Source organism: Mixophyes fleayi, chromosome 11 (assembly GCF_038048845.1).
Source record: "Mixophyes fleayi isolate aMixFle1 chromosome 11, aMixFle1.hap1, whole genome shotgun sequence".
Taxonomy (NCBI): Eukaryota; Metazoa; Chordata; class Amphibia; order Anura; family Limnodynastidae; genus Mixophyes; species Mixophyes fleayi.
In genome coordinates this window covers 90852679-90879524 of record NC_134412.1, presented here as the reverse complement: position 1 = coordinate 90879524, position 26846 = coordinate 90852679, and the positions used below count along the sequence as shown (strand labels likewise).

The window sequence follows — 26846 nt, the reverse complement described above, 5'->3', positions numbered from 1 at the left end:
GTTAATCAGAATTTAATATATATGGCAGAAGTCAGAAAAGTAACTGGACTGAGTCAGTTGGTTCAGAAATCCACATGCAATGATCTTAATATCCAATAGCGGATTTACACGCCAAGAGCAGGGTTAAAATGTACCTGTAAGGGAGTTCTAGGGGTTTTTTCCTACCCGGTAGATCATTTCTCAGATGATTACCGATAGATTATTTCAACAATGATTACCTGTTAATCGATTGAAACTGTTCTGATGGCCATTTGGTAAATATATTATTATTAGTTATTTATTCATTCATAAGATGTCTGTGTGTGAGTGTGTGTCTATATTAGGGCATTAGACTGTAAGCTCCGGTGGGGCAGGGACTGATGTGAGTGAGTTCTCTGTACAGCGCTGCAGAATTAGTGGAGCTATATAAATAAATAAATGATGATGATGATATGCTAGGTTGTTAACCCTTCATCTCAGCCTGAAGATCAACCTGTGCCAACAACAGTCCAACAGATCCCCTAAAACAGGACTGTTTGAGAAACCTCTTCCTCAAAACTTTTTTTTTTTCTGCATTTATCTGACCTCCAGAGTTTCTTAAACACCTGGAAGAACTTTAAATAGCATCAAAAGGTGCCTGGGAAGTTGTGTTTGTTATTGGACGTCAGTCTGCTCTATCCCTGCGCTCACTATCGATCAGAGGTGCCGGTGTAATAACAGACAGAAACAGGATACTGTGCGCTTGGCCTCTGTGTAGTGACATGATGCTGCCGTGTTGGACTGAGCGCTGTAATACAAGTGGGGTCATCTTACTCTGCTGCCACTTACACCCTCACTACAAATCCGGAGCTCAGTATTAATGACAAATCGGCTTCTGTTTTATCCATTGGGATTACGTTTCACTGAGGGCTCGTCCTTGTTATACTGTAATATATATATGAAGTTCATTGATTGAACGAAACGCGTTGAGCCCCTTCACTATACCTCTGGAGAATACTGGTAAACACTACCCAGAAATCGGACATTCACATTCACAAATATTATTTTTTTTATTTCGGAAAAGAATTAAAACCAGGGACATTCCCAATAAATTAGAGACAATTGGCAGAATGCATCTTAGACACCAGGGGGTAAATGTATCAAGCTGAGAGTTTTCCAGCAGGTTTGAAAAGTGGAGATGTTGCCTACAGCAACCAATCAGATTATAGCTGTCATTTTGTAGAATGTACTAAATAAATGATAGCTAGAATCTGATTGGTTTTTCAAACCTGCCGGAAAACTCTCAGCTTGATACATTTACCTCCAGGGACCTGATTCATGTCCAAATGCAAATTGACCGTAATTTACCCGTTTAAAAAGAGTAACTTTTGCGCTGTTCCGCCCGTATAAGCTTTTCTTAGATAAATGACGATTTGGCATAGTACTCAGTCTGAAGAATACGCACGTGGGTATGTACAATAATTTCACATCAGAACACACGTAACTTTTATTTGATCATAAATTAAAATAACAACTGCTAGCAATGTGTCACTTTTTGTTAAAATTCTATGCCGCATCGGTCCTCACTAACATCCGGCATTTACACCTGATTTGTAGCAGGTGTAAAAGATACTACTGAAAACAAGCGAACTTACACCAAGCACAAGATATGAATTTGACGCATCTGCGTTAACACACCCATAATGCACCTGGCCTACGTTCATCCGCTCCCTCCCCTCGTTCCGCCTTTGGCTCGTAAGTGTCAGATGCGTGCAGGTACGAATTACGTCCAATTGCATTTAGATATGTTTGGTTTCGGTGCGGTGTGAAATCACACAAGATACACCGGACTTCAATCCAGCCCAGGGACTGACCTGTTTAGATCAAGGTAAAACATAACGTTTTGCTTTATTAATGTGGAACCCTCCTCTCTCTCTGCAACCCATTTATACCGTAACCAACTTTGGCACGCGGAGGATGGCAGAGCTGCGTTCCTACAGATCGGGTTGGCACTTTCTAGGCAAACAACACTAATAGTGATGCTGTAAAGAAAATTGAAAAGACACATTGAGTAATATGTTATCTAAAATTATGCAGCTTGGGAGCGTGCCACCTTTATTGCCTAGTTGTGCCAAATTATGTTTATCTTGGTCAGCTGTGCATGCTGGGAATGAATTCAGGACTCCATATTTATCCAGTGAATGCCAATACGAAGCAAAGAATAAAAGGAGGTATTGGGGTCTCTGAAATAATGCATTATACTTTGTAAAACCAAAAGGAAAAAATGGGAGAAACAAGGGTTAAAACAGCAACTTTATTTCCAGTGTAAACCCCCCTGGTGGTGGCTCTAGGAATTACAGGATCCAGAGGAGATTTTAGGAGGTGTAGCTGATCTAAATTGTGCTGATATAAATTGTGCTCCAGATTCACATGCAAATTAGAGTAATTAATCATTTTGATGTTTCCTTTTCATTTCCTTCCCTCCAATTTATTATTTCCCTGCTGTTCGAATTTTTGGAGGGAGTAACCACCCCTCCCCCCCTCCTCGGGTGCTCTCTAATGTACAAAGTACGGTGCCAGGATTGCACGGCTGCTGTGGTTACCAGCTTTCTGCCTGCCCAGCTGGCGCTAACGCTGCCTCTTGGCACGCAGACCCCCGCAGAGAACCCCCCTCCTCTAGTAGTAACATAATGAGCCCCCACCCATTCGCCTCACGCCTACTGCCAATTCATTAACTACCGCATGTTTTATCACCCCATGTAAATGTTTAATCAAATATTAAACTTTCTGCTCAATATGTGATTTATTAAATCCCACTTTTACGGCTCATTAGTGATGCAACAAATCCATCATTTTAAGGTTACATTGAATACGGAATCTGTTCCCAAAATCTGCCTGAATGCTGCACAGTGAGTGCTATAGAGTGATAAATGAAAGGAGAGCAGCGTCTTGAGGGATTTGTATCTGCCTGGAGGATTTGTTTCACTGTCCCTGCCATACAACAACAAATGTATTTATTAACAGTTATTTCCATAGTATTACAGGGCGTTTTACAGAGAAAATGTAATAATTCACATCACTCCCCTCTCCAGTGGAGCTTACAGTCTAAATTCCCTACACACAGACAGAGAGAGAGACTAGGGTTAATTATGATAGCAGCCAATTAACATACTAGTATGTTTTTGGAGTGTGGGAGGAAACCGGAGCACCCGGAGGAAACCCACGCAAACACGGGGAGAACATACAAACTCCACACAGATAAGGCCATGGCTGGGAATTGAACTCATGACCCCAGTGCTGTGAGGCAGAAGTGCTAACCACTGAGCCACCGTGCTGCCCAAAACATGTTTGCAGTGAGGATCCTATTACACTAATGCCAAAACAATCAACTCTCTGGAAGTTCACTGGGTACTTGAGAACTACAAAAATTTCTCTGTGGCCCAGTGGACAGGTCAGATGTTAATAAACAGCTTTCACTGCATGGAACGTGGCCACAAGTGTTCATTCTGGGAGCGCCAAGAGAAAGGATCAATGTCCATTTTGATCACACATCTTGGTAGCCAAATTGGACATCATCTAGCCATTTCACTTCCACAGGTTGAGGGACGGAAAATTAGACAAAACCATGTTGCATTGGAGGGGGAGGTAAATTTAAAATGTGATGGCAGATTTATATTTGGGGTAGGTCATGTCTGAGATCGACTTTAAATTTCAGTGTACAAATAAGCTGTCAAGTATTTGTGTGCTACATGAACAAACAGACAGTATTTTCCTTATGTGCAAAATAGTAAACTCATTTGCACCCCTTGCATTATAATATGTTTTTGTGGAGAAAACTTAAGTAAGAAAACTTGCTCAATTTCTTGCTTAACTTTCCTTAATGAATCAGGCCCTATATTGCTAACAGGTGACACAAATTGAATATTCTGTGCATTCGTTTTTGACTTTATATTCCACATATGTATTGTACAAATGTGGAATATGAAATCCTACAGTGTATTATCCGTTAGAGCAGAGTGGACAGACGTATCTTTACATCTTGTTGAATACAGACATCTGTATGCCCAATTTATGTGTTTCTTACAAAGCACACAATACGTTCGTTTTGCATGCCAGTATGTACTTCAGAGATACCTCATCGGTGTCTTTAAGTCAGATTTTTTTCTCTGGAAAAAACTGCTAACAATGTCTACCAAGGTCCTCTGTTTAAAATATATACAGCCAGCATTAAAAGCTTCATCAAGCAAAACACGTTCACTGTACTATAAAACAGAATTCCTCAGATCCAGTTGTGAAATTGAGCTAATCCTGCAAACACAATGCTCTGCAAAGTGGTAGCAACAGACTGGATAAGACCTAGTGCAAGTCAGGACCTCTCTCCTACATGGACATCTTACAATGACGCCAAATCAGTAAACCATTGGCCACCGAACATCGGAACTGTTGGCCGGTATACACATAATATGCAGCATATTAGTCCAATATTGGTTGGTAATGTCTTCTCACAAATCCATGCTAAGAACTACAGACTGGCCAACTGTTTTGGCTGTACGAACACTTTATGCTGATACTTTGACCTGTGCTAAAGTATTTAGCGATGCCACAATTCATTTAACGAAGGACGTCAATATTCTTTATACTGATGGGGCACTCGTTGACATTCATGCAGCAGATGTCATTGAATATCACGACTAAAACTCATTAATTTCAGCTCGAAAAAATGGGATAATAGTCTAACTAATGCTAAGTGATGCACGGCTGCAGGTAATTGCTGCAATAAAGATTGTTTCAACTATATTGCAGCCCAGAATATCCTGGCACTAATTGAATAACTGATAAGATAATTCTATAATTCTCCGACCTATAACGTACAGTATAAAGAGCAGATTATCGGATGCTGATTGTATATCTCTGTCTATTCCCAATCCTGCTTGTACTTAGCTTCACGTCCTAGCACAGTGGCCTTGTTAAGAACAGTCATCATGTCAGACATTCCAAGACCAAAGTGTTCTATATAAATCAGACCTTGGGGGTCTTTGGATGTTTCCCGTCTTATTACCAGGATAAAAACTACCTCTCCTCTCCATAAATTCAGAGACCAGAGGCTTGGCAAGACCACTTCCTAGTGAGATGGAATTAAACTCTCATTAAACATCAAAGCTATACTCCCCAATCCTTCCACACGCTGCGCTCGCTCTGCGGTGGTCGTATTGTCACTTTCTGGACCTAATATTAAAGGTTTTTGTTTTTTTGGGAGGCTGAGCAAGAAAACATTGGCTGTAATAAGGAGGCAGCTGGGGCGGTGAGAGAACGACTCTATATGTCTTTGTTCTGCTCTCTTCCCATGCTCTACAGAGAGTTTTATGAACGATGGCTGGACTTGAGAAGATGACCCATAGAACTACAGGCAACAAAGTGTAAAGACGATTATTTTTTTCTCTCTCTCTTGTGCACAACTGACAAAGGGCCGAGATAATGACCGCCGACCGGTGTTCTTTAGATAGTTTTTATCTACGGAGAAATACAAAGGACATTTGATGGTGGGACAAGCAGCCAATGTTCCTTTGATATATAAACAGAAAAATAGCTTCACAAACATTTTGTATAAAGCGAAACAGAACAGCTCTTTCTTTAACCCTTTCTCTAACTAGATTTATGTATCGGGGAAACAGGGATTTGGGTTCTTCATTCTCAGGAAAGCGAGAGATTAACAGCAAACTAAAAAGTAATGTTCTGTTGTATAAGTTGTATTCGGTTTTTTCCTTATCAATTTTGTAAATGGAAACTTTTTGTCGGTAGCATTTAAAATTCTTCTGCTTCTTTCGAAAAAAGACAGTTGATCGGGATTGGGGGATAAGGGGTGGGAGCTGAATATCTCATAATTATGATTGGGGGTCCGGGTCATCGGACACCAAGTGCTTCTGCTTGTTGGGGGAGGGGTGTTAGAGTATTAATTTAGTTCTGGTTTACTAGTTGTAAACAGTGGAGATCTGTAAAAACGGCTTTGTTAAAAGTCATCAAGAACGACAGTTGTGGACTTCTGATATTGTTACTAAGAGGAGACCTAATATAGACATATAGAATGATAGCTAGAATCTGATTGGTTGCTATGGGCAATGCCTCCACTTTGCCTTTTTAGAAGCTTAGATCATAGATGAGCAACAGTCTGCCCGGGGGCCGCCAATGGCCCGGGAAACTTTCACCTGCGCCCCCCAGTCAGAGGCTTCCGATCTCATCAGAGCAGGGCTACCTCTGTGTAGCAAAGTTTGTCAGTGGGGTGAAAGAACCAGACTAGTTGAGAATAGAAATGTTGAGATCTGCAAACTCTCTCAAATCTCTAGAGGACCCTGTCTTTTATACAAGCCTGGGCATTTCTGAAAACAAGCGGTCAGGAGGATTGTGGTATTTCCAGGGCCTCTGTGGGCTTGGGGGCATCTGCCCCCCCTGGGCCGGTCCCATAGTGGGCTACCTTGGGCTGGGTCACCAGCATTTTTTTCCTTTAAAATAGGCTGCTGCGTCGAGTATTGCCCCCCCCCCGGGCTAAAATTGGCCAGCCCTTCCCTGGGTGTTGCCCATAGCAACCAATAAGATTGTAGCTTCCATTTTTGTAGTGCAGTGTAGAAAATGAAAGCAAACTGCTGATTGGTTGCTATGGGCAATACTGAGCCAAACTAGCTTGTCCATAGGAGGGATCATTTTTACTTCTACACCCACAGCCACACACACAAGTCTATTTTGTCACAAGCCGATTCTCCGACCACTATGTTTTTTAGACTGTGGTACAAACTCCATAGAAATAGGACCTTGTTTTGAATTGAACCCATGACCGCAGTGCTGTGGGGCAGAAATGCTAACCACTGTGCCACCATGTGTAAGTCTGTGAACAAATAGTATAGTTATCTTGAAATATCTACAACATTTATTAAATAAACTAAATGCACAGTAGTTATATGGTAGATATCTATGTTTAAACAAAATGAATTGCCTTGTAGACTGTAAAAGATAATGTCACTTGCATTACACTGTAGGGCTTATTTCAAGACTTGGTTCAAAGAGCGATTGTATGCTGTAACCTATCAGATATCAGCTTTTAGCAGGCGAGTGAGGTCAGACCAATGAAAGCTGATATCTGATTGGTTGATGTGGTTTCATCAGATCATTAGTTCTTAATGAGCCCCATGTTTTCACTGCGAGACTGCTGCTATGTCCGTAAATGGATTTTCTGGTCCGCCATCTGTGATACATGTGGTTTTATTCAATTATTATGGTAAGTGAAATGCCACCCACTGCTGAACTGGTCCCCCCCTCCATCGGATTCCCCACAAATGTACGGTGGGTAATAACGCTTCCTGAAAACATCTGAAAATCCTCTTTTGCATGTAATTAAAAAAAGCCGTGTTATATGCAAAAATCAGCATTTTAATAATAAAGGTGATGAATGCCCAGTCACACGCAGATGATTAATTGCACTTGTAATTAAGTCTACAGCTGAGATAGATTTCTCGATAACACAAGCTGCTTGACCAGATAATGCTGGCAGCCCGTTACTACACAATTGTGGTAGAAGTGTGACAAATGTGCTGTCTATCCATCTGGCTGTGTATATATACATGGTGAATGGAGGGCGTGGGGTCTTCTGTACCCCACACAGTGTCCTTGGATGCAGAATCTCATGGCAGTAGTGTACCGTGGATGTTATAGGGGGGCAGACAGAGGACAAGACACACATCAATATTTGTTTGTGTGTATATATTTATATAAATAAATAAATATATATATATATATATATATATATATATATATATATATATACACACACACACATACATACATACATACATGCATGCATGCATACATGCATGGTATATACAGTGGTCAAAGTGGAAATTTAGAAGTGGCGGTATGACAAATGTAATGGGAATGTGAGTGACTATAATGTGATAGTGTTACAATGAAGGCAGTAGGAGAAGTGGCGGTATGACATACGACCCGTATACCCCCCAATAATTGAGAGCTGCCACATTGCTTACTTTCAAGTTGGGTGGTACTGTGCTCTGTACCGAGACCTAAAAAACATCCTATGGTAAAGGAAATGTTAGGATCTCTCTTTGCTACTTTTGACTGGCAGGGCATGATGGGATTTGTAGTTTCAGGGTACCTGGGCAGCCAGTTTGTCAACCTTTGCTCTATATAGACGGTGAAATATATCTGAATACTGCAGCAACGTTGTAAATATTTGCCCCTAACACACCACTATATATTAGATTTCATATTGGAATAATGAAATTATAACTCCACTCACAGCAAAACATTTCATTTGGGTGGCATTTTATTAGATAAAATAAAAAAAAATTACATTTACTTACCTGCTATGGTCCATTCATCATAACCACTGAGGTTCACACTCATTCTAAAGGTCCCAGGCTGCACTCCATGTCCTATTCCCGCTTGGCCTGTTTGATCCAAGCCGCATGGTTGTCCGTGCCCCTCCCCCGTTAGCATTCCATTCAGATGAATTGGAAACTCAATGGGGAGGGGCATCGACACCCGGCTTATTTCAAACAGGCCAAATAAGTGTGGCAGGTAGTGTGGTACTATTATAAATAGTGGGGACGTTGATGGATGTGACAAATGCAGAATTGCTGGTCAGTAGCTGTATGTTTTTATGCTATGCTACAAGGCTTATCTGAGTCACAAAATAACACATTCTCACAGGCAGGAACAGCAACAATGACACCACCACCCAATCACAAGAGGAAGGAAAGATGAAAATGCAACAAGGTTACATAGCAAACACACAAGAAAGGCGTACCACTACAATCATGACAACTGCTATGGCGACACAAAACTATAGAGAGCCCAAAAGAAAACGTGCCGATATGGTTACCCTATACCAAAATTATTTAGGCAGCTGTGAAATTATTATTACCACATTTTTTATATAGCATTAACATATGCCGTAGCGTTGTATAAGGTTACTGAAGCAGCATGTAGGATGGAGAGAGGTAGCATTCTAAAATGGGGATACACCGACTCTGCAGTTTAATATTTGAGCCAATACCAAATCCTGTTAAAAGGTATTATGTAAAATCTGATCCCTAATTTGTACATTAAGATTAGTGAATTTTTAGTTTCATGGCTCGTTACATGTCAGCAATGTTTCCGTGTGCTGGAGAATTATTTGGAAACATGCTTTTAATGAAGCACACCAACACATATAATTAGCTAGAAGTAATCAATCAGATTACTACTGAGAATTAAAGAATGTGTATGTAGTTCACAGAACTGCGTCAGATTGAATAAACATGACTATAGTGATGGATTATTATAACTATTGCTTATTTATATCACGTCAACCATATCACACTGCTGTCCAGAGAATACGTAATCGGTCACAATCATCAGTCCTTGACCCGCTGGAGCTTACAATCTAAATTCCCTACCGCACACACAGACTTGGCTCCATTTTATCAGAATCTAATTAACCTACTAGTATGGTTTGGGATTGTGGGAGAAAACCGGAGCACCCGGAGGAAACACACACAAACACTGGGAGAACATACAAACTCCACACAGATAGGGTCCTGGCCGGACTGAAATCCATAACCCAAGCGCTGTGAGATAGGAATGCTAACCACTGTTATAATGATAATTCCCAGTCACTGCAAGTTACACACCTGAATATGGCCTAGAAAATGCGCAAATAGTTAAGAGGATGAGCATTATAGATCCCTGTGAAAGAGATGTTGATACAAAGTAATATAATAAGATAGGGATAAGAATTATGATCAGTGAGCGGGAAACAAAGAGTCTTCCACATCCATATAAAAACTCATTCCACGAGACTTGCAGAAAAAGGCAAAAAGCTCAGCCCTTGGGGCATAGTGAGAAACAATCTATACATTCAGCACAAGGAAAGAGGAGAAACAGTGCAGGGCAACACAAGGGAATTAATCCTGGGGACAGACCAATAAGATAGACTCTGACGAGCCTAGGGACCAGGTCCAGACTTCGGACAATTAATGTAGAAATAGCTAGATGTGAGGAGTGGACCCGATGCCATTTCAGGGACAAAAGAAGAGCCAGGGTAACGATATACAAAGGGCAGGAAGGACCTTGAAACAAATCAATAATGAGATTAAAGAGCTAATTTAAAAGAAGTCAGATGATGCAGAAAAGTGTGTGTGCCCGTGTGGCTGGGACATTAGATGATATTTAGAGTTCGAATCGGTCACTCTAGGTTCGGCACCTGAAAGCTGACGTTAAAAACTCTGTAATAGCTACTTTAGTTCTTATCTGCCAAGTTCTAGTGATTCTGACCCTAGCAAACAGTGCTGAGAGGATGTATGCTGAATAATGATTGGCAGAGTCAGCACTGGCAAAGCCAGGACTCAAGAGTTACCAGCCCAACGGGGCATTTCCAAAATACTAGAATGAAGGTACAGAGGTAAATCAGTAAATGCTTTCAAATATTGAAAAACGCTACAAATGTTTGGGAGGATATACCCATTAAAAGTAAATAAAGGCATAAAACTATCAAAACACCATCAGTGGATCTAAAATATAAATAAATAGAAAGATATAACATACACCAATCTTCTCTGAGCAGTTTCATGTAAATCAAACCGCTATATAATTCAAACAGTATATGCATTTAAGGATTTGTACATGCACATGGGGTGTACCCTTCTGAGTAACAGAAGTTGGTGTAATAAACTTTTGCAATCATCTGATGAGTTAGAATTGGTCATGTCAAATACATATTTCTGTGGAGATAATAAAAATATAATACAATAGATGGGAACTGACATGTTGTTATTAAGTTCTTTGCTGCCTTGTGGCTGAAATAAAACACTTATAAGTATTGTTTTTACACATTTGCTTATCTGTAGAAGAATGTATTCTTTATATTACCAAGTGTGTTGAAAAGATCAGTAGTTCTGCTTTTACAGCCCCCATCCCTTGACTTATTCACTAGAAGAGATCTTTGCAGGCAGCCAGCTATTTCACAGTTACACTGTATAGCTACACAAAAGCTGTTACGTGTAATTGCTGTATTTCAACCATTAGATGGCAGAATGTAATGATTTGCAAATCATCTTCTCAGTCTGAAGATTTGAATAAAAAAAAAAACAGGGGCGATTACCTTTAACGTTAGGGACAATGCATAGACCTAATAATCAGTTGATGGCATTAAAAGAGGGCAACATACCGCATACCAAGCATCCTGCAACTCTGCAGCTGCTGGTGAACTACTGATCCCAGCAAGAATGGAAAATAACAGATAAAAGAGCTATTGAGAACATAAATAACATTCTCAAAGTTCTATGTCCCCAACTTCTCAAATATATATGTTTCTTAGGTATATATGTTTAAGATATTTGACATTTCATTTATGGTTGCTGTGCAGCTGAGGGCAAGCTATTGTGTTCTGTTGTCAGCCATTAAAAAATCTTGGAGACGTCTCCTTCATCATCATCATCAGTTACTTATATAGCGCCACTAATTCCGCAGCGCTGTACAGAGAACTCAGTCACATCAGTCCCTGCCTCATTGGAGCTTACAATCTAAATCCCCTAACACACACACACAGACCGAGAGAGACTAAGGGCAATTTAATAGCAGCCAATTAACCTACCAGTATGTTTTTGGAGTGAGGGAGGAAACCGGAGCATCCAATGGAAACCCATATATATATATATTGTTATAATTAGATCCTTTCATATATTTATATGATATATTTGAAATATTTTAATGCTACCAAATCAGTGCTGGTAGCCTATATATTGCTGTTCTAATGTCTTTCCTACACCAAAGCCAGCCAGTGTTCACTTTCCAAGCCTGACAAGATATAAACTTTGAAGAAATAACTGCAAGCCAAATAAAATCATTTCATAAAGGACATTAATAAGTAAAAAGTTCACTTTAAAGGTGAAATAATCTTACCAGGGAAGGCTATTACAGCCATTAGTTATTTATAAGACAGTTTGCCTGGGGCACGGTTTCTCGATTCCAGGATCTGCGAGGGACCTGGGTGTATAAACTCTGCTGAAGTCTTTTCATTCTGTACAACTACGAGCTCACCACTGTTCATAGGACAATGTTCTATTAATTAGATCAATCAGTGGGTGATAATTATGCCAACAGAGACGCAGATCCAATACCGTCACTAACAATTCACAATGTACCATGATCAATATATGACCTTATAGTGGGGGTTCTCTGTGCAGTCATACGTACGTGGTTCCAGCATGACTTTGTAAGCAGGGGAAAGGGGCGAAAGGTCAGATATAACAGCAGAGCTAAGCAATTTGGGATTTCTCTGAAGAATGATTGCAAAGCATAAGGAGATGTCAGGATAACCAGTTACCTGTTATTATCATACATATGCAGATATACAGAAACGGGGGCATTCTATGCAAGTGGAGGTAGCTGATAAATATATATTTTTATACCATAGACTTTTTTTTTTTAAAAAAGTCTTTATTTTAGATGTAAAAATGCCCTTTGTTATTGCTTTTTTTTTTTGCAATGGTCCCTTAAAAAATAAATATTTTTATAATCATTATCTATACTCCTTTGACAGCATCATTTTGTGTAGAAAAAAAAACCCCATAAGGACCACGTAGCTAAACCACGCCTGCTTTTCACTTATCATCATCATCAGATATTTATATAGCGCCACTAATTCCGCAGCGCGTAAGAAGAGGTGGAAGTGGAGGATATAATATTATAGAATACGTGGCACACAGAAGGACAAGATATAGCAACATTTCCATTTCTCCTCTTTTACACAAAATAATATTATTATGAATACAGTACAATATTATTAGGAAACATGGAAACAATACACCTTATTATAACAGTCCCAACAAATAAATAAAATCTGACATGTATCTTCTTTTCATCCAAGCAGCATTATTGCATATCCCCCCTTGAGACATGTTAAACACATTTTTTTGACAGTTATTATTCCAAAGTCTGCAAGAAACTGGTTACATGTTAAGACAATGGTGGTGCGTGCAATTATCTTGGACAATTAAGGGTATTGTTCCAGTGAGATTATGATAATATTTATTAGTGATGCATATATATATATATATATATATATATATATATATATATATATATATATTTACACAGTAGGAAACATTAATTGCTATAGTGAGTAAAAGAGGTGTAACTTTCAAATTAATCATTATCCTTTTTTAAAAACAAACAAACAAAAAAGACAATAGCTCTAACACATCCTGTCTAAGTGGTAGGATATTATTGGGTGACACCAGTGGAGCTTACAATCTATTTCACAATCACAGGATATCCTAATCACTCCGTGCAGACTGCACCCCGGGGCTAATTTTGATCCCACCAGACAAGATTTAAGTATATAAGTTTGTGAAAGTTTTTCCCACTGATTCACTTCAGCAATAAGACACTTGAAGGGATACACACATGTCTGAGACCACACAAAACACATAGAACAAAGTGAAAACTGATTTCTAAGACTGAGGAGATGGGGAAGTAGCTGGAATAAGATTATGTGTTGGAGGTCAATATAGTTATTATGAAAACCAGGATTGTAGTATTCCAAATAAAGAAACAATATAATAATAAACATAATACCAGCAGAATTACCTGTACTACACAGAATAAATTGCAGTAATATCCCCCCCACCCTCCATACAAGAGACAGAGGAACTGACAGCAGAGAGACGATGTAGACGGTGGAGAGGGAACAATATTGTCACAATGATAAAGGAATAAGTCATATTCCGGAGAGTGAACTGAATGTTAATATCTGGGACAGTCTCTGGGGGGATTTGGAAGTGGGGATAAGAAGAGATATTGGGGGAGATGATTAAATAGCAGATGGAATAAACTATCCCTGATAATGTGATGTCAGGGAGGAGAGAGCACAAGAATAAGACATAGACAGAGGTGTAATAATAATACTCACCCGACACCTAGAGTGCCCAGAACACGGACTATCTGATACCTGGCTCTGGCTCCACTAAAACCCTCTCCAGTATCAGCAGGGATGAGAGTGAGAGGAGGGAGGGGCTGGGAGGAGGGGAGGGGCGCAGGGGGAGAGGGGCAGGAATCCCAAAATATCAGCATCAGGTAGGAGCAGCAGGATGGAAGGGACATGGAGATAGATATACATAGAGGGAGATAGATATACATAGAGGGAGATAGATATACATAGAGGGAGATAGATATACATAGAGGGAGATAGATATACATAGAGGGAGATAGATATACATAGAGGGAGATAGATATACATAGAGGGAGATAGATATACATAGAGGGAGATAGATATACATAGAGGGAGATAGATATACATAGAGGGAGATAGATATACATAGAGGGAGATAGATATATATAGATGGAGATAGATATACATAGAGGGAGATAGATATACATAGAGAGAGATAGAGATACACAGAGAGAGAGAGAGAGAGATAGAGATACACAGAGAGAGAGAGAGAGAGATAGAGATACACATAGAGAGATAGAGATACACCTAGAGAGATAGAGAGAGATAGAGATACACATAGAGAGATAGAGATAGAGATACACATAGAGAGATAGAGAGAGATAGAGATACACATAGAGAGATAGAGGTACACATAGAGAGATAGAGAGAGATAGAGATATACATAGAGAGATAGAGAGAGAGATACACAGAGAGAGAGAGAGAGAGAGAGAGAGAGAGAGATACACATAGAGAGATAGAGATACATAGAGATACACATAGTGAGATAGAGATACATAGAGAGAGATAGAGATACATAGAGATACACATAGTGAGATAGAGATACATAGAGAGAGATAGAGATACATAGAGAGAGATATAGATACACATAGAGAGATAGAGATACACATAGAGAGATAGAGAGAGAGATACACAGAGAGATAGAGATACATAGAGATACACATAGAGAGATAGAGATACATAGAAAGATAGAGATACATAGAGAGAGATAGAGATACATAGAGGGAGATAGATATACATAGAGGGAGATAGAGATACATAGAGAGAGATAGAGATACATAGAGAGAGATAGAGATACATAGAAAGAGATAGATATACATAGAGGGAGATAGATATACATAGAGGGAGATAGATATACATAGAGGGAGATAGATATATATAGAGGGAGATAGATATATATAGATGGAGATAGATATACATAGAGGGAGATAGATATACATAGAGGGAGATAGATATACATAGAGGGAGATAGATATACATAGAGGGAGATAGATATATATAGAGGGAGATAGATATATATAGATGGAGATAGATATACATAGAGGGAGATAGATATACATAGAGAGAGATAGAGATACACAGAGAGAGAGAGAGAGAGATAGAGATACACAGAGAGAGAGAGAGAGAGATAGAGATACACATAGAGAGATAGAGATACACCTAGAGAGATAGAGAGAGATAGAGATACACATAGAGAGATAGAGATAGAGATACACATAGAGAGATAGAGAGAGATAGAGATACACATAGAGAGATAGAGGTACACATAGAGAGATAGAGAGAGATAGAGATATACATAGAGAGATAGAGAGAGAGATACACAGAGAGAGAGAGAGAGAGAGAGAGAGAGAGAGATACACATAGAGAGATAGAGATACATAGAGATACACATAGTGAGATAGAGATACATAGAGAGAGATAGAGATACATAGAGATACACATAGTGAGATAGAGATACATAGAGAGAGATAGAGATACATAGAGAGAGATATAGATACACATAGAGAGATAGAGATACACATAGAGAGATAGAGAGAGAGATACACAGAGAGATAGAGATACATAGAGATACACATAGAGAGATAGAGATACATAGAAAGATAGAGATACATAGAGAGAGATAGAGATACATAGAGAGAAATAGAGATATGGAGATAGAGATACATCGAGAGAGAGATACATAAAGAGAGATATAGATACACATAGAGAGATAGAGATACATAGAGAGAGATAGAGATACACATAGAGAGATAGAGATACATCGAGAGAGAGAGATACATAGAGAAAGATATAGATACACATAGAGATATAGAGAGAGATAGAGATACATAGAGAGAGATATAGATACACATAGAGAGATAGAGAGAGATAGAGATACATAGAGAGAGATAGAGATACACATAGAGAGATAGAGAGAGAGAGAGATACATAGAGAGAGATATAGATACACATAGAGAGATAGAGATACATAGAGAGAGAGATACATAGAGAGAGATATAGATATACATAGAGAGATAGAGATACATAGAGAGATAAGAGATATGGAGATAGAGATACATAGAAAGATAGAGATACATAGAGAGAGATAGAGATACATCGAGAGAGAGATACACATAGAGATAGAGATACACATAGAGAGATAGAGATACATCGAGAGAGAGATACACATAGAGAGATAGAGATACACATAGAGAGATAGAGATACATCGAGAGAGAGAGATACATAGAGAAAGATATAGATACACATAGAGAGATAGAGAGAGATAGAGATACATAGAGAGAGATATAGATACACATAGAGAGATAGAGAGAGATAGAGATACATAGAGAGAGATAGAGATACACATAGAGAGATAGAGAGAGAGAGAGATACATAGAGAGAGATATAGATACACATAGAGAGATAGAGATACATAGAGAGAGAGATACATAGAGAGAGATATAGATATACATAGAGAGATAGAGATACATAGAGAGATAAGAGACATGGAGATAGAGATACATAGAAAGATAGAGATACATAGAGAGAGATAGAGATACATCGAGAGAGAGATACATAGAGAGAGATATAGATACACATAGAGAGATAGAGAGAGATAGAGATACATAGAGAGAGATAGAGATACACATAGAGAGATAGAGAGATAGAGAGAGAGAGAGAGATACATAGAGAGAGATATAGATACACATAGAGAGATAGAGATACATAGAGAGAGAGATACATAGAGAGAGAGATACATAGAGAGAGATATAGATATACATAGAGAGATAGAGATACATAGAGAGATAAGAGATATGGAGATAGAGATACATAGAAAGATAGAGATACATAGAGAGAGATATAGATACACATAGAGAGATAGAGAGAGATAGAGATACATAGAGAGAGATATAGATACACATAGAGAGATAGAGATACATCGAGAGAGAGATACACATAGAGAGATAGAGATACACATAGAGAGATAGAGATACACATAGAGAGATAGAGATATGGAGAGAGAGATACGTAGAGAGAGATAGAGATATATAGAGATAGGGATATGAGACAGATAGATACATAGAGAGAGATATGGGATAGATAGAAATATGAGATAGATGTGAGATAACAGATAAATAGATAGATAATATATATATGAGTTAGATAGAAGATAGGTAAAGGGAGACAGACAGACGATAGATATGAAATATATGATAGATAGTTATCAGTGGCGCACGCAGGGGGGGGTTTCTGAGTCTCTAGAAATCCCCCCCTGCGCTAACTAAGTGGCCTGTTTTTGTTTTTTTTTGGGTCGGGGGGGGGGCGACAATCCTCCGTGCGCCCCTGGTTATGAGATAGATAAATTGATAGTTATGAGATAGATAGATAGATAGATAGATAGATAGATAGATAGATAGATAGATAGATAGATAGATAGATATGAGATATAGATATGAGATAGATAGATAGATAGATGATCGATAGATATGAGATAGATATATAGATAGATAGATAGATGATAGATAGATATGAGATAGATAGATATGAGATAGATGATATTTATGAGATATAGATCGATATGAGATAGATATGAGATAGATAGATAGATAGATATGAGATAGATGATAGTTATGAGATAGATGATAGTTATGAGATATAGATAGATATGAGATATAGATATGAGATAGATGATAGATAGATAGATAGATGATAGATAGATATGAGATAGATAGATACAGTGCCTGATCAGCCAATAGGCTACAGCTGAAATAGCCTAGGGCGGCCGGAACCCTTAATCGGGCCCTGGATAGATAGATAGATATGAGATAGATGATAGTTATCAGATAGATGATAGTTATGAGATATAGATAGTTATGAGATATAGATAGATATGAGATATAGATATAGATATAGATATGAGATAGATAGATATGAGATAGATAGATATGAGATAGATGATAGATAGATGATAGATAGATAGATAGCTATGAGATAGATAGATAGATAGATAGATAGATAGATATGAGATAGATGATAGTTATGAGATAGATGATAGTTATGATATAGATAGATATGAGATATAGATATGAGATAGATAAATATGAGATAGATAAATATGAAACATAGATATGAGATAGATAGATAGATAAATAGATAGTTATGAGATAGATGATAGTTATGAGATATAGATAGATATGAGATATAGATATGAGATAGATGATAGATAGATAGATAGATAGATAGATAGATAGATAGATAGATGGATGATAGATAGATAGATAGATATGAGATAGATGATAGTTATGAGATAGATGATAGTTATGAGATATAGATAGATATGAGATATAGATATGAGATAGATAGATATGAGATAGATAGATATGAGATAGATAGATATGAGATAGATGATAGATAGATAGATAGATAGCTATGAGATAGATAGATAGATAGATAGATAGATAGATAGATAGATAGATAGATAGATAGATAGATGTGAGATAGATGTTAGTTATGAGATAGATGATAGTTATGAGATATAGATAGATATGAGATATAGATATGAGATAGATAGATAGATAGATGATAGATAGATAGCTATGAGATAGATAGATAGATAGATAGATAGATAGATAGATAGATAGATAGATAGATAGATAGATAGATGTGAGATAGATGATAGTTATGAGATAGATGATAGTTATGAGATAGATGATAGTTATGAGATATAGATAGATATGAGATATAGATATGAGATAGATAGATAGATAGATAGATAGTTATGAGATAGATGATAGTTATGAGATATAGATATGAGATAGATAGATAGATATGAGATAGATAAATATGAGACATAGATATGAGATAGATAGATAGATAGATAAATAGTTATGAGATAGATGATAGTTATGAGATATAGATAGATATGAGATATAGATATGAGATAGATAGATAGAAAGATAGATGATAGATAGATAGCTATGAGATAGATAGATAGATAGATAGATAGATAGATAGATAGATAGATAGATAGATGTGAGATAGATGATAGTTATGAGATAGATGATAGTTATGAGATAGATGATAGTTATGAGATATAGATAGATATGAGATATAGATATGAGATAGATAGATAGATAGATAGTTATGAGATAGATGATAGTTATGAGATATAGATATGAGATAGATAGATAGATATGAGATAGATAAATATGAGACATAGATATGAGATAGATAGATAGATAGATAAATAGTTATGAGATAGATGATAGTTATGAGATATAGATAGATATGAGATAGATAGATAGATATGTGATAGATGATAGATAAATAGATAGATATAGATAGATGATAGATAGATATGAGATAGATAGATAGATATGAGACATAGATATGAGATAGATGATAGATAGATAGATATAGATGATAGATAGATAGATAGATAGATGATAGATAGATAGATAGATAGATATGAGACATAGATATGAGATAGATGATAGATAGATATATAGATAGATATAGATAGATGATAGATAGATAGATATGAGATAGATAGATAGATATGCGATAGATGATAGATAGATAGATATAGATAGATGATAGATAGATAGATAGATATGAGATAGATAGATAGATAGATATGAGATAGATAGATAGATAGATAGATATGAGATATAGATATGAGATAGATAGATAGATATGAGACATAGATATGAGATAGATAGATAGATAGATAGATAGATAGATATGAGACATAGATATGAGATAGATGATAGATAGATAGAAATATATGAGACTGATAGATATCAGATTAAACAAATATGAGACAGATAAAATAGATGAAACAGCTGATATATATATATATATATATATTACTCTATCAGGTTGTTAATAGTATATACAAGCATACACTTGTATCTGGAGCTGTAGTAGTGCAAGACTGTATTTTATGAATGAGTGTATGGAACAATCTATGCTATGCAGACAGGTATCCAACCCTGAGCGCCTACCCCCCCCCCCCCCCACCCCCACACACACCAGCCAGTGCGTGGCCCCGCTGCATCTCCCAGCTGTAAGGAGAGACTGAGAGACTGCAAACAAAGGCTGAGAGAGACAGAGGGATGGAATACACATGCCAGCGAGTAGACAAAGAGCAGCCCTCTGTGTGACAAGCCCTCTCCGTCCTCCTATAATCAGAGATAGAGGGGTGGGGGTCAGCACATCTGCCTACACATCTGGACAGTGACCCGGAGACCCCTCACATGTCCCTGGAGGACACCCAGGGTCTGACACTGACAACCTCCATGGGGAATACACGTGTCCGCTGACCCTGTGAGCCCCCGCCTCATGTTAACATTTAAAGGACACCTTACCCCTGACCCCTCTTTGATGTCTTTGTGATCCTTCTCAGCAATAATAAACAAATATGTCATCACATATAACAAGCACAGACAGCCCATACTTAGGCAACCTGTGACACTCCAATATTGTGGAACTACAAGTCCCAGCACAGCCATACCTTGGGACCCAGCTGAAGAGTGTCAGGTTGTTTACCTCTGTGTTACATTATAACCTCCTGGAAAGATACATGATTGAAGCAGACAGAATATAGATGAACTGATTTTCATTGTATGTTATCACATTAAATGGGCCTCAGTGGTGGCATTAATTATTTATAAGTGTATAATATCGTTAGTGTTACAGTGCTACTGTCAGTAGGATCCCGGACTGCTTGTAATAATAAACTTATTATGATGGAGAAATTTGTACAAGGTCAGAAAGAAGCAATGGGAATAAAACTAGGGTATAATGGTCGGTGTTTCCAAAGGTTTCTTATCGCAGGTAACAACGTGTGTAAACTGCATTACATTTATGTATGGGTTTGATACACTATCACTGGCATTATAACTATGCATTTATCATGCTCTAATACACATTAAGTGCAGGTAAACCGATGTGAAAATAAAAATAATTGTTGCATTTTAATACGTCTGTCAGCTCAGTTTAAATCTTACATTTATCCCAATGGGAAAGTAGTGTAAATGCAATGGGATAAAGTCTGGTTTTGTCACAAGTGTATGTTTAAACCACACATATTGAATGCACTTGTAAATGCATTTAAACAGATATGAAACACATATAATAGGCATAAAAAACGCCTCTTCAAACGCAATGTGAATTATATTCATTTTTACTTGCGTTTTAGCATTCGATAAACTCGCAGCAAACGCCAGTGTGTACTTAGCTTAAGCATTTGTCTAATTATCTGAGTGTTAGAAAAAAAGGAAGGTTTGTAATTACTGTAATTACCTAGATTTCTGTATAGTGTGTGTGTGTATATATATATATATATATATATATATATATTTATTGAATACATATATACTACATTTATATATGCACACACACATATATTCTTTTCATGTCATGTTATGACCATACATTTAGTTATAGATTTACTAAACTGCAGGTTTGAAAAAGCGGAGATATTGCCTATAGCAACCAATCAGATTCTAGCTGTCATTTTGTAGAATGTACTAAATAAATGATAACTAGAATCTGATTGGTTGCTATAGGCAACATCGTCACTTTTTCAACCCGCAGTTTAGTAAATATACCCCATAGTTTTGAATGGAGTTCAGAGTGCCCAATATCTGTAAGCTTCCACGCCTCGTACATTTGGCAGTTCCCTTGAATGATGCATCCACATTATATATTTTGTTTTGGATGGAGTTCTCCATTCACATCGTGGCAAGCTCCCAAATGATGCCAGTCACACACCACGCCACCAGATCAGGCCCAAGGCTTTTGTTTTAGTAGAGGAATATCACACATTATACATATGACAGGAGGGTCCTACAATGGGTTAGGGGGCTGGGACAAAAACGAAGGCTCTGCAACCTAAACTCTGCAAACAGAATAAGTAACATGCTTACATCAGCTAGGAATAGTCCTACAGCATGAATATTATTATACATTCACTCGGATCCCTTCCCGCATCTTACTGCTCTACCCTCCGGTCACTATCGCACAGGTGATCACTTTGACCATAGAAAAGATAGGAGAGGGGTCATCGCAGGTACAGTAGTCTTTCGTGACTGCTGTTCCTGTTGAAGATTTTTAATAAATACACACAATCTTTCAATCATTGCAATAAGCATTGAAAAGGTTTGTGTTAAAAATGCAGTCATTAATAGATAAGGGCCTTAGGTCCTGTACAAAAACACAAAATTGCGAATCCTGAAATGCAAATGCAGTTTACACCTGTTTTGCGCAATTATCGGATTTTGAGTAATGCGTGTGATTTTCATACATAAAAATGCCAGGAGTTGACGGATCAGGGGTGTTCCTTACTGAATTGTCAGGTCAGGGGCAAACTCAGGATTTGTAGAGGGGGGTTTCCACACCACGCCGCCAGTGGGCATGACCAGCATGCATGGGGGCGTGGCTATAATTTTAGACAGTGCTTGGCTGCTCTCCAACTCTTCCTAACCCCATAATATACACGGGCAATGCTGCGTGCACTACTGTTAGGTGCACGCAGCTCTCCCTTTTCAAGCAGAACTGTGTGAAGCGGGAGCAGGGTCCAGCTGCCTCAGTTATACAGTGCCCCAGGCTTGGAGGGGGGTTTCCAGGCACTAGGACCCCCCCCCCCTCGGTTTGCCTATGAAGGTGGATCAACAAATACACAAAAGTAGGTGCGTCTCCTTTCTTTTAAGGAATTCCAAGAATCAGAAGGTGGGCGAATAAGGGAAACACTAAAACCAAAGCAACCAATCGGGTGTTTTTTTTGCACCAGACAGATAAAAGCTAAATGTTGATTGGTTGCTGAAGATTTGGTGTAGATTTGCACCACTAATAGTTTAAAAAACAAACCATCATATTGTGCATGATTCTTAGTAGCACTTGTGTTATCGGAAATACTAAAATTGTCACTACCCCTCCCTATTTGTTATCTTATGTTTGCTTCCCTCTGCCAACTTATGTAAGAGGATACTATTCTGTGGTTCATACTAAGTTACCCTCAATTGTTTTATGAGTGTAGCTCTCTGTCCTCAGAGTTTGTCTGTATCATTGACCTAATACTCCATCACGATTCCATATGTGTTACTTTATGGTATTCTCAGTATTGCATTAATCCATTTACCTCTACTCTATTATGTTTGTTGCTAATGTACAGTATTTGATATGTCCACAGTGAGCAAAACTATGAAGGCCAAAAAAAACCTGTTATTTAGTAGCTTAAAATAATGATGGCTTTGTGACCTTCACTGGGCTGTATGAATATTGCAGGAGCCCAGGAATTAATATTAGGTGCAGCTATGGAGATTAGGAAGGAGTGCTGTGTGCGAGACAAGGAATATTTAATGCAATGAGATGACATAGAGCAAGGCTGGACCAACAATTACCTGAACAGCTGTCAGTCACTGTCTGAAGTGGGAGCTGACTGCTAAGCAGCGGTATTCTAGGTGAGAATCGGGCACTACACAGCCTAAAGGGTTGTCAATCACTGGAATAATCAAATACAAATCCTGGGCAGTGTTTCGCTGTAAAGCTATTTATACTGGAGAGAGTAATGATGGGCTATGGAAGAACCAAGGTGTATGATTTGCTTTAGTGGCTATAGTAACAGCAGCATTACCTTGTTAAGTGGGCGTGGCACTGACGTGTACCCCACTTCTCTTTTTACTGACGTTTATACAGATATTTGACCACTGAGGAAAAGGATGTTATACAAAGTTACGTGCTGGAAGGAGCGATTAAAGATACCAGAGAAGGGGGCAGCCATGTTTTAGTGATGTGCCTTTGTTCATATATATATATATGATTAACTTTACATAATGAAATCATAGCTATCAATGCTCTTTATTTCCAGGTAATGTCCCAGGTTCTAATTATTTGTCTAAATGTGTGTTCTTCTTCTATGTCCCTATTTTTCAGTATTCAGTCATTGCACTCTGCTACCCCTTATGTGATTGCTAAATGCAATGGTCAGTATCTGCATCTAGGCTTTATAAGATGATATCTAGTGAAGCAGCGAATTATGTGGTCTGGTCCTATTGTGGGTGCCACATTGTATCTTTATAGACTCCTATGTCATATTGAGCCTGACAATTACCAATTAGTGGTTGCCCAGTTTATCCCACTAATACATGGTAAGCCCCTTCTTGCACCATTCCTCGTTGCACTGAACCCATTGCCAAACCAAGGGATGGTCCATAAGCGGATGGGTGCTCTGTGAATCTCCAGCTAGTGGGTTGGCATTTGCATGACTTGTGGGAAGGAGCTTAGAGTGGCCACCATGAGGGGGAGGAGCTTAACATTGCCCATGGGAGGGAGTTTAGAGTGGACCACTGAATAGGTGGAGCTTAGTGTTGCACCCATAAGGGGGGAGGAGCATAGCATGGCCTATTGAATGGAGCTTAGAGTGGACCTCTGCTTAGGTGGAGCTTAGTGTGGCACCCATGAGGGGAAGGAGTATAGCATGGCATATTGGATGGAGCTTAGAGTGGCATCATGAGTAGGTGGAGCTTAGTGTTGCACCCATGAGGAGGAGGAGCTTAGCATGGCATATTGAATGGAGCTTAAAGTGGCATCCTGAGTAGGTGGAGCTTAGTGTGGCCCCCATGAGGGGGAGGAGCATAGTGAGCGGGGTTCTAAATATTGGAGGAGTGGAGAATGTAAGGAGAGTGAAGCAGCAGCAAAATGAATGTACAGGGGGCGACGGTGGAGGAGAGCATGTTTTTCTTTTGCTAAAAAACTTTGTGTACTTCTGTGTTGGTGCAGTGTATGAATGTAGGGGGTATATTTACTAAACTGCGGGTTTAAAAGAGTGGAGATGCTGCCTATAGCAACCAATCAGATTCTAGTTATCATTTATTTAGTACATTCTACAAAATCACAGCTAGAATCTGATTGGTTGCTATAGGCAACATCTCCACTTTTTCAAACCCGCAGTTTAGTAAATATACCCCTAGGACTGATTGCACTGTTAGTGCAGGGTCTGTGTTTGTTACAAGACAGGAACGGACTTCTTTACAAAGCCACTCTTCTCTGGTTGGATAAACGATTACAATTGTATCCTTCCTTGTCTAGGTCTGTTTGCTGATTGCTCCCATTATTTGTGTTCATCAGTGTCTCTGGTATATTAATATAGATTTGCACTCAGCACAAACACATTGAATAAGGCAGGTCTTATATGTTAGGCATATATATACTATTTCTTTATGTGCACACGCACTAGAGGTATTAGGCAAGAATACTGTCTATTACACAGGTCTTGTATACAACATTAATTGTAGTGTTGGACAGAGGAAACATTAGATTATAATCATCGCTAAAAGATACCATTAGATATATCAGATAATCAAAATTTATATTCCTCACATATGCTGAAATAATTTTTGGGCACAAAGACCAAACAACCAGATCTGGTTTTAATTTGGTCACGTTTGGCTTCTTTATGGAACTGGCATTCAATCAAAACATACTGAATGGTTTCACTCATTTAGGCCAAGTGTGATGTCACATATCCGTGCTGACCTCATAAAGACCCGGTGACTGCTTCGTCCAGAATGACAGATTATCTCCAATAAAAGAAATACCCAATGGTACATAAAGGAAGTTTGGCATATGTGAAGTTTATACATAAAAAGGTGTTTGGGACCCAGGAGAACCATTACTCATTTTTGGAACAAGAGGCTCAATCCTTAGAAAGCAGGAGTTTTGTATCTTCCTATGACACCGGGGGACGGAAAAGAGTCCTTTTCTAGCATCTCCTATATAGGCTCCACTATTAAAAATTCAAATGGCGGCTTCTTCTAGTTTGTGGCCATCAGTAATGTTACAGAGAGTAAAAAGAAGAAAAAAAGATCAATAAAAATATGACCACTGATTCTTGTGTGTTTCTAACGCAAGCTCTTATTGTAAACTTGTCACCATTCCCAATTGGAAAAATTGAACAATTCAGGTAATACCAAATCTGCCCAAACCAGACTCTGATCTAACTAACCTTTTCCTGTAGGCCACATGCTTTTGCCCACCTAAAATGTGTACTGTCCTGTAAAGATTGGGTTACACAGATTAATGCTGTATCATGTACAGATTGGTTGCTATAGGTGCACATTGCAGTAAGGAGAAGAAATTTAATCAGGACTGGAGAAATATTGGGCCATATATTTCTCCATAAAACTGTAATTGACACCAGCCAAGGTAGACTACAGGACATTCAGACTTGGGCAAGCTGCTGAGGAACTACAAGTCCCAGCATGTCCAGCTATGCCTGCTGGGGTCCCTAGACTCCCCATAGCTGGAGAATAACTTATAGCCTTATTGTGGATACATATACAGTACCAGTAATGCTCAGCAGCACAGAGCAGCATCTGTTATCAGAGCAGGAGGAGGCCGGAGCCGGCGCTAGGACCGGGGAGCGCTCGGCATGTGACGTCATCAGACGGGCGACGGGGAAGCTCTCAGGAGCAGAGACTGGTGAGCTGGGGCCACTGCCAGAGGGAGGGGGCCACTGCCAGAGGGAGGGGGCCACAGGCTGTGTAGTAGTAAAGGGGATGGGGGTATACAGTCATGTATAGTAGCTGATGCCTGTGTACATCACGGTGCAGGGCTCAGACACAGGGT

The 26846-nt window shown here is 38.6% G+C and overlaps 2 protein-coding genes and 1 long non-coding RNA gene across 7 annotated transcripts in view; 1 reads left to right on the top strand and 2 right to left on the bottom strand.

Moving 5' to 3' along the window:
- Positions 1 to 26660, bottom strand: part of DRAXIN (dorsal inhibitory axon guidance protein) — a 48656-nt gene extending 21996 nt beyond the window's left edge. For 2 of the 3 annotated variants that reach the window (XM_075190227.1, XM_075190229.1), the window contains exon 1: positions 13916 to 13991. The gene's annotated coding sequence lies outside the window, so the exon portion shown is untranslated. Of the gene's footprint in view, positions 1 to 13915; positions 13992 to 26564 lie in introns of those variants that run through there. The other variant, XM_075190228.1, reaches the window with a different exon arrangement.
- The window catches only part of LOC142107082 (uncharacterized), a 311806-nt gene that overhangs the window by 162451 nt on the left and 122509 nt on the right, over positions 1 to 26846 (bottom strand). The gene's annotated exons all lie outside the window — the stretch shown is intronic.
- MAD2L2 (mitotic arrest deficient 2 like 2) overlaps positions 1 to 26846 on the top strand; it is a 102324-nt gene that overhangs the window by 66963 nt on the left and 8515 nt on the right. Inside the window, exon 1 of one of the 3 annotated variants that reach the window (XM_075190230.1) lies at positions 26626 to 26699. The exons of 1 other annotated variant lie outside the window; for it this stretch is intronic. The gene's annotated coding sequence lies outside the window, so the exon portion shown is untranslated. Of the gene's footprint in view, positions 1 to 26625; positions 26700 to 26749; positions 26845 to 26846 lie in introns of those variants that run through there. One more of the 3 variants, XM_075190232.1, reaches the window with a different exon arrangement.